The sequence below is a fragment of the Stylophora pistillata genome, chromosome 6 (genome assembly GCF_964205215.1).
Source record: "Stylophora pistillata chromosome 6, jaStyPist1.2, whole genome shotgun sequence".
Classification (NCBI taxonomy): Eukaryota; Metazoa; Cnidaria; class Anthozoa; order Scleractinia; family Pocilloporidae; genus Stylophora; species Stylophora pistillata.
Genome location: NC_142524.1, coordinates 22,908,464 through 22,918,699, shown reverse-complemented (window position 1 = coordinate 22,918,699; position 10,236 = coordinate 22,908,464).

Genomic DNA, 10,236 nt, shown 5'->3' with positions numbered 1-10,236 from the left:
GTAGTTCAGTACCATTTGCCCATGCGTACAGGGGGTTACCGTATAGACATAGTAGACTTTCCCAAACATGGCACAGATCTGGTGTGCTGGGGCCGCTGGTATCTGTACTATGTTTGTCTTAATATTACAGTGAATATGGAATATTAGAGTATGAATCATCTCTTAGATTTAGATATATTAAATCTTCTGAGTATAGTACACTCTTATATTGCTTCATTAAGCCATGTGTGCGGGGGCCACTTGATAAATGGGTTACGCAAATATAGTTCATTACCTTGTGGAGCTCCACAGTGTATTATCAGTTTTACCCTGGAGGGATTAGGTAGGAGCATTTGTGCAGGGGCCAGCTGTTTCCTAAAATCGCAAATGTCCTGAGCATAAATTGAATGTGCAGTCATAAGCCGCTGTAATTTAGAAATGGCTGCTGAGCAAGGGCCAGCAGTTTTACCTTTTACGATAGGTTTATTCGGTAGTGCTTGTTTTGGGGACATTGGGGTAAGGGCCCAATGTTTTCCCTCTGGGCCACTTTCTCTGGCCTGTAAGTAGGAGGAGTTCTTAAAGTAATTTATTTAACGGTTTGTCATCTCATTCTAGGATGGCCTGCTTAAGAGGCTGCTGTGCAAGGAACAACTGTTTCACAAGCATGATAATACTTTCATTAGTATTAACATGACATTGGATACTAGCTTTCAGTCTATCATTCTCGCCAGGGGGCACTAGACTGGTTTCCTTGCCAGTGTGAGACGCGTTGTTTTTCTTACAATAGTTTTGTTTAGGCACTGTGCATTGCTTGGGCTTCGGGTGGGGCGGCCCTGTCTCTCGGGTCGATCAGGGCTTTGGCGTGTTTGCTCTCACTTTTGCTGGGATTAGGTTTTATTTCCGGTTTTACTGTAATTTGATTTGGTATTAAAAATAAACGGCCACTCAACTGAGTGGCCAAATTACGGCAAATAAAGGTTTTCGGTTTAATTATCCCAGCAAACCAAGCTCACCCCTAGCAATGCACAGTGTACAGCACTAGGTTATTAGCAAGCGAGCGAGAGGCATAAATGTATATATCTAGCAAAAAATATGAGTTGAAAACCAACCACCTATTTTCGCTGATCAACTATTCCAAAAAATTGCACTGTTTCCATTACAGGTTGCTTCTCGTTACCATTTGACTAATAATTTAACGCCTTGGAAAGCTCAGTTAGTTCTGCCACTTACCGCAGACATTGGTGCACCTGTGCTTCCGGGAAGAAAAAAACCCGCAACAAACCATGGTGTACCTTTGGCAAAACGTTTCCTGACTGAAATCCTAGGTACATGTACATCGAAGTCCTCAATGCTATTTTTAAAAGCAACGAACATTTACAGAGAGAGAAGCATTGCTGCTTCTAATTTATTATCGAGGTATTTTCTTTTGTTCATTAACACAGTTTGCTCTCCTGTTTTTAGTGAATATTTAACTTTATTTCAATGTTAGAGCGATAGCATCAGTTCAATTAAGGTACTTAGTTACATACCTCTAAAATAGATCCAGATTGGTTCGTGATGATTATAATACTTCGATACTATGAAGCGCATTTTAATAAACATCAACCAGAGGGCAGAAACCTCCAGATAATGATAATCCGCGGAAAAAAACTCATAAGGAAAGCCCTTGGAATATTTTGTCGAGGAATACCTTTCTTAATTCTCTCACACAACTGTTTAAAAAAACATACGGAGGCGAACTAAATTTGGAGACTATCGAACCAGGTTCTGCAGACGAGACACCGTTTCCAACATTTAAAAAGTCAGATACATTTTCGCAAGAGTCTCTCATAAATGAATTAATGGCTATTTGAAAAACATTCTAGGACAGTAGCTCCATAATGAGGAGCTTTGAAGAAAACTTAGTATGATTTTCAAACACACTTCAATGTCATGACAGTAGCCTTCACAATTTGTTTCACTTCTCTGATCTTCCAGACGTATAGAATGGGGTTCAGGGATGAATTCAAATGAAGGACTGAAACTGAGACACGACGAAGGTCCATTCCAGCAATGCCTAGAGGCAATATTTTGTTTATGTAAAGTATAACTTCAAACGCGGCTCAGATGAATCTGATGGATGTTTAAATTACGCTTCGCAGATTAATATTGGCTGAAACACAAAAAAATAGAAAATGGAGAAACCACAGCTAATGGACCTTTGGCCTGCCTAAAAAGCCTTAAATTACCATTTCCGACAATCGGCAGTGATGCCAATTGTTTAACATCGATCAATTTCGTTTTCCAGTTTATTATCGAGAAGAAATGATCACTCAAAGGCAAGGAAATAAGAGCTGTATGTGCTTGCGATGAGTTTTCATCTTGCCAATGTTTAAATATCCCGACATGATGATGACAATCAACCGTTGAACTTTAATCGCAATTCAGTGTTAATATGCAGAACATTCAAACCTAGCGCTGCCGAAGAACTCACTGGTTCATACTTGGCGAGCACATATCAAGTTATGGATGAATGTGGAAAGTTTGGATGGCATTTCATCAATTGTTTTGTCCTGAGCAAGGATATGCGAAGCGAGCGCCTATGTTCAAGTTCGGTAAATTCCCCGCGGCTTAATCTTGTTTATGCTTTGAACATGCTATACTCAGGTTAAAAGAATTTTCCGCCTGAAGAGTTCTTTTCTTGAATGTAACATCTTGAACTATGGTAATGTTTGTAACTAACAATTAATTGTCTTCGGACTGTGTTTCACTTCATTTCATATAGACTGAATAGATCGCAAATCATTCACTATTCTATTAAAAATCAGAAAAAAAAAAAACTCATTTTTAATTTAAACTCCTAGAAAAGTATTTTCCCAATTGAAATCAACCATCAAAGGCCTTAAATTGTAACTGTCAACCGTCAACAAAGAATGATATATACCGCCAAACCTCAAATATACTCCCTACCCACCCTAATTTGGACCCTTTCAAAACCCTCCTGAGCCCCACCTGATACAAAAACACAAAACTCAGTAGAAAAAATGAGAACGTGTTCTACAACAAAATATAGGCGCACTAGCTTCTGCTGCTTACGGGTAAACGCAGCTCACTTACCACGACGAAAATATTTAGTCTCTATCACTGTCATTTATTAAATTAGTAGAAGACGTAACATCTTTTTAAATATTATCCAGTGTAACTTCACTGTTTTCGATTGAGATGTTATGCTTCGAAATTGATGAAATTGCAAATACATGCAGCTGTGATTTCCCACCCCCAAGTACTTTTTCCTTCTCGATAAAAACGTGGCAAGCGAGATGAATCGATCGTAGATCATTGTCATCACTGCCTCAATGTCAATTTAAGGCTTCTTTTCCAGACCAAAGGACAAAGAGCTCCGGTTTTTCTATTTTCTATGTACTGTTTTCTTTTCTCTCTGCCTCAGCCTCATTAATCTGTCGTGATTTCCTGGTCTTCAGGCGGTCCTTTCTTCTCGATAATAAGGTAGCAAACGAAGTTGATCGATGGTAAACAATCGGTATCACTGCCAAAATGGAAATCTGAGCAGCTTTTCTGCCAAATCAAAGGTCAATCAGCTGCGATTTCTCTATTTTCTATGTTTGTGTTTCAGCCATTATTAATCTGCTGAGCGTAATTTAAATATCCATCAGATTCATTTGAGCCATGTTTGAAGCTCTATGAAGATTCTTTCTCTATCAAAGTTTGTAACGGCATGAGTAACACTGGAGTAGCATTCGTGATCGTGATCTATTCCGTCATATATTGAGGAAAAAATCAGAGCCATCCATTTGGTCAACCGGCCACGTTAGTCAATAACCTTCTCACTGACATTTAGCTTGAAAGCGTCTTCAACAAAGACCGACAACACGTTAAGCATATAAGGCACGGCATTTCAATCGTAGAGAAATATTTTCCCCCACACCCTTCTAATAGACGTCGCTTGTCATGTCAAACTTGAGCAGTGAAGATAAATTGAACGTAGAGGCCTCAGAAAGGTTTCCATCACCAACACCAAATGTAGCAGCCTTTAACATATCTATAAAAGTTTTTCTTTCCATTACTGCATCCGTTGGCAATGCTTTCATTCTCGCTGCTCTCTACAGGGAGACTTCAATTTTATCTCCAACAAAAGTTTTGTTCGTTTCTCTGGCAGTTACCGATCTTTTCGCGGGTCTAATTTCGCACCCACTTTTTGCTATACATGCGATACCAAGGTTGGCGTTGAGCAATCCTCCTCTTTTATACTACAGCGAACAATTGGGCGGCGGTTCATGTTTCATTTTCAACACAGTATCCATTTTGACATCGACGGTAATAAGCGTGGACAGACTACTTGCGTTGGGGTTGGGACTGGCGTATATAGCTGTTGTGACATTGAGGCGGGTTTAAGCGATTGTGTTTTGTTTCTGGTTACTAAGCAGTATGTTAGGCGGATGGAGGTACATTACGGTGGGCTCGGGTACTGCTCGGATGGGATTCATTGCTGTTTTGGGGCTGTATCTGATAACATCGGTCGCCTGCTACATCAAGATTCATTCCCTCCTCCATCGTCATCAACGGCAGGTACATGGCAACTTTCAACAAGCTCAGCAGCCAAGCAGCCAAGCAGCCAAGCAGCCAAGCAGCCAAGCAGCCAAGGAGCTCAGTTTAATATGGCAAGGTATAAGAAGACTGTTTCTAGAATAGCATGGATTCAGTTAACATTGTTTTTCTGCTTTATCCCTTGCATTGTTGTGGGTATGCTTTTTACAAAGAAGAAAATGCCTCCAGGTATTGCTGGAGTGGTTGTTTTTCGTGCCTCAGTTTCACTGCGTTATTTGAATTCGTCCCTGAACCCCATTCTATACGTTTGGAAGATCAGAGAAGTGAAAAATATTGTGAAGGCTGAAATCAGGGCATTGAAATGATGCTGAAAACCAAGCTAAATCTTCTCTTAAGCTATTTGGTATGGAATTTATGTCCAAGCGTGTTTTCCAAATATCCACTCATTTATTTGTAATTATCTATGTTATGCCTTCGCGAAAATATTTTTGACTTTTTAATTAAAATGATGGGAAAGGTGTCTCACCTGTAAAATTCAGGTTGATAATAGCGAAAACTATTGTCAAATGTCTTCAATGTATGTATGAAACAGTGCACGATCACAAAATGCCATTTCCTGTGTTGCTCATATCTTAAAAAAAGAGAGAATATTTTAAGAGCGTTAAAGTATGGCTAAAATGAATATAATGCGTGTTACATTACGTTGGGCAAATGAATGAGGCTGAGGCAAAGAAAAGGAAAAACTAGAAAATTGTCCACGATCGATTAATTTCGTTTACATCGTTACTATCGAAAAGGAAGAAGTACTTGAAGGCTGGGAAAATCACAGCTGTATGTGCTTTAATGGTGCAATTTCATCAACTTCGAAAGATTACATTTCAAATGAAAACAAATTGTTATCCTGAATAATATTTAAACTGGTTTACAGCCTCTGCTGATTTAACAAACATGATGATAGAAAGTACCTCAGACGCTTTGATAAAGCAGCTACGAGGTCTGAATTTTTATTTGCCAATCTTTACACTTTGGTTTTACTTAGGCGTAAAATACACTTCAAAGTTTTGAATCTCATGCAATTGTGAAATATCAATTTTCATAAATTTTTCAAAATAAAAAGAAAACGTCCTGAGAGCCATTAGCGAAGTGCTCTTGGTTATATATTGCTTGAGATTAATTTCGTTCCCGTGCATGAAGAACACAATAAACAGCTGAGGTTCCCATTCAAATTCACAAGTCGTGTCAAAGAATAGATGTGTAGCTCGAACCAGATCTAGACGCCCTTCCCGAATTTCTAATACCGTCCGACATTGCACCGCGCTACAGTAAACATATTTTTACCATAACTATACAAATCAACCCTCAGGCATAAACATTCTTGAATTGCTTAATGCGAACACCCAAAACACATAGGGGAAAATTGAGGGGGCCATTGTGATTTTCGATATTGCGGTATTGACCCTTTTTTTTCAATGCGGCATCGCGGTGAACGATAACTCGCACTGCGGTGTTGCAGTGATCTTAAAACCTTACAGTTTACGGTTTTTATAATTGTAAACCGACAGTGTTTATTCTCTGGCCCAGATTTTCATAACCTGTGGTTAATTGTCGAACCAAATAAACAATAAACACTGCCAGATTGACCCGAGGCCATGTTCGTTTATATTCTAGTCAAAGACCAGGGACCAGCGCGTGGTAAAAATAAGTGAAATTACATCAGGAAAATCCAGAAACTTCAGGCGCACCAACTTCTGGGAGTTAGAGATAAAACACAACCTAACTTGCGTGCAAAACATAAAATAAAACTTGCAAGTTCGAGGGCTGAGATCAATTCATTAGAAGTGTCAAGCCTGTATGCGATACAACAAAAGCACCATAGCAGCTCAAGTGCTTACAAAGAGGAGAATATCTACATTCTCTGTCACTGCTTCTTGCAACTCAGTTCCGCTGCCGGAATAAATTTAAAATTTCTTATTCCACTTGATTAACAACCGTGATGTTCATTAGCCAGGCATATGGTAATTCGGCGACTGGACTGCACTAGTAAAACGCGGACTAGTAAAGCGTGGACTAGTAAAGCGGAAAGCGCAAACTAGTAAAACGCGGACTAGTAAATCGCGGACCTAATTTTTTTCATGTTTTTCCGTGTTCGTAAATCGAATAAAATTTAACAGTAACGGACTTAACAACAACTACAACAAAAAAAACAGAAACAAAAACAATTTCATACGAAGGCGATCACAAGACTTAATGGCGAGCCAATTTTAAAAAAATTGTTTATTTAATGTTATGCCAATTCCTTTCCATGGTTTAGTGAGTGACAATCCCTGTTTGACCTTTAAGCTACAAATGGGTTTGACATGCGCCAGATACACACGCTTTTTAATTAAGTTTAGGCTAAGAAAGAATTTTATTCAGCACCAGCTCAAAATCTTGAAATACACTTTCTTCGTAAATTTCACAGCAGAAACGCAGGAATTCGATGAATAAAAGTCGCACTAAACCTCCCTGTGTCTAGGTCGAAAGAGTCTGACCGACTTCAGCTTTTCGTTGGAAGAAAACCCGATTTACACACGCCATTACAGAAAACAAACAAGCAGACTGACAACTCCAAAACACATATTTACATTCACTTACAATTTGGATTTCCGTGACATTTTAAAACGGAACAAAGGTAAATCTTCGAAGGTTAATCGTCGTTGGAAATAAAAAATAAATACTTTCCGTAAGATCTCTAAGTGTTTTTCTTTTTTTACGAGAAAATCGTCGCATTTAAATCCTTTAACTCGTGTGTGTTTGTCACACCAATACTGCTGTTTCTTCAAAAGCGTATGCTTCTTTCCCCTTCAATTGACAGGTGTCAGATCGTGACAGTTACTTATCGAAAAAATGTTTCAAAATTTGCTCAGAAGCCTTTTAATTACCTTTACAAATAAAAATGTTTCGGCGAAAGCTTTGTCTTTAATTCACTCGCTATCAAATTGTTAAGTTCAAAGAGGATTTTCACGTAATTAAACTCGTAATTGTAGCCCTAAATAATTCGGGTTCTTTTGGCAATAATTTTTTTTAATGCGTTAGAAAAAAAATTAAAAGTGTAATTCACCAGCATAGTTCGGTCCGTATTGGGGAAAACTGTGCCTGAGGTCTTCCCGTAATTTAACTCGTAAGAGTTTAAATTACGGGAAAATCCTCCTTGAACTTAACAATTTGATAGCGAGTGAATTAAAGACAAAGCTTTCGCCGAAACATTTTTATTTGTAAAGGTAATCAAAAGGCTTCCGTGCAAATTTTGAAACATTTTTTTGATAAGTAATTGTCACGATACTGATGACACCTGTCAATTGAATAGGAAAGAATCATACGCCTTTGAATAAACAAAAGTACTGGTGTGACAAACACACACGAGTTAAATGATTTAAATGCGACGATTTTCTCGCAAAAAGAAAAACACCTAGAGATCTTACGGAAAGTATTTTTTATTTCCAACTGAGATTAATCTTCAAAGATTTTGGAGTTGTCAGTGTGCTTGTTTGTTTTCTGTAATAAAGGCTGATAGTTTCGAAAGAAACTGTTTGGGGCTGCGTCGGTGGGAGTAACGAAATAATTTGGATATATCAACAAATTTGAAATAGTAAATAGGCTACCGTAACGATTACAAAAGCTGACGTTTCGAGCGTTGGCATGAGTTATTTCGAGGACTGGACTGGACTGGACTAGACTGGACTGGACTAGTAAAATGAGGACTAGTAAAGCGCGGACTAGTAAAACGCGGACTAGTAAAACGTGGACTAGTAAAACGCAGACTAGTAAAACGAGGACTAGTAAAACGCGGACTAGTAAAACGCGTTTTACCAGTCCGCGTTTTACTAGTCCGCGTTTTACTAGACCGCGTTTTACTAGTCCGCGTTTTACTAGTCCTCGTTTTACTAGTCCGCGTTATACTAGTCCGCGTTTTACTAGTCCAGTCCAGTCCATGAAATACCATATGCCTCGAGCATTAGCCCGTCGTCGGAGTTTTCTGTAATGGCGTGTGTAAATCGGGTTTTTAGAAAGTCGTTTGTATCTGGTGCATGGCAAACCCATTTGTAGCTTAAAGGTGAAATAGGGATTGTCACTCACTAAACCGTGGAAATGAATTGACATAACATCAAATTAACAACATTTTTAAAATTGGCTTGCCATAAAGTCTTGTGATCGCCTTCGCATGAAATTGTTTTGCTGTTGTTGTTGTTGTTAAGTCCGTTACCGTTAAGTTTTATTCGATTTACAAACACGGAAAAACATGAAAAAAATTAGGTCCCCGTTCATCTGGTCAGTGTTCATCTAGTCAGCGTCTTACTAGTCAGCGTCTTACTAGTCAGCGCCTGACTAGTCCGCGTTTTATTAGTCCTCCTTTTACTAGTCCGGATTTTACTAGTCCGCGTTTTACTAGTCCACGTTTTACTAGTCCGCGTTTTACTAGTCCAGTCCAGTCCAGTCTAGTCCAGTCCAGTTCAGTCCTCGAAATACCATATGCCCATTAGCCAGTCATGTTTTATAGGGGAAAAAATTTCTTGACTCCAAGTTGAATGAATCCTCTGGTTCTTTTTTCAGTACGTTAACGGTTTCAGTCGCACGTGGGTCTTCAAGTTAACTAAATATTAGACTTTTCTATCGGACATGCAAGACAGAAATGATCCTAGTTTTCAAGTGAGCTCCCTTAGCACAAGGATAAATAATCTTCCAACCATCTTTGAGATTATGATCAGTTAAAATCACCCAGTTCAAAATTCTGATATTATTTCTATATTAACTTAATCCCTTTTTGGAAGCAAACTTCTTTTAAGCTTAAAAGCTTTGAAGATAAGACAAAGAGGCAAGCACAAAAGACAAAGAAGTCGCGAACTCGATATCGCTTTTATCATTACTAATCAATGCTCTCTATATGCCTAAAATACTGAATTCGAACATGTATGTTTAAAAGGAGAAACTTTACTTGTAGGATAATTAATTTTAAGAAAAAGGGTTACAAAAAAGTCCCGTTCAAAGAAATTTAGGTTTACGTTTGGCAATTGAAGATTTTCTGAAAATATAAGCTCTCCTAAGCTTTCAAATTAACAAAGCGTTTTCTTCTTTGAATCGGAGTTGAGTACTTTTAGTCTTTTGTACCTTTTTGTGGTCTTCATTTCAGTTTTAGGAGTGATCAAGGTTGGCGACTGATTTAGGCTGCCAATAGAGATGTTAAATCGACCAGCATTATGAATAAAAGCACCGGGAAAAAGCGACATTGCTTGCTGGCCATGTTGATAATCTGCGGCCGAGCTAGCTGAATGAACTGTGGTCCAAGAAAATTATGTTGAGTTTTCTTTATTGTATTTTCGTTTTCTTGGTCAGTCGATGGTCCGACGATTTTTCTCGCTTGTAAAAAAAAATTGTTTCAGGCCTTTGATTGGTCGCACTATATTTTTCCCTTGTGATAAAAGTCGTATTACAATTGGGACTGCTTCTCATCAAAGAGAGACCATTTTTATTAGGTGACTTTACACTGAGTAAATATAAGTACTTATATACTGTAATAAACACTGATAATCAGAGACTGTTCGAGTGAAATTTAAACATGTCAAGAGAGGATGTAGTTTCAAACCCTTTCTGAATGAGAAACAATTTATAGATGAAACCTGAACTGGACTTAGATATAAATGAACACATGACTGCTTCAGGTTATTATTCTTATTA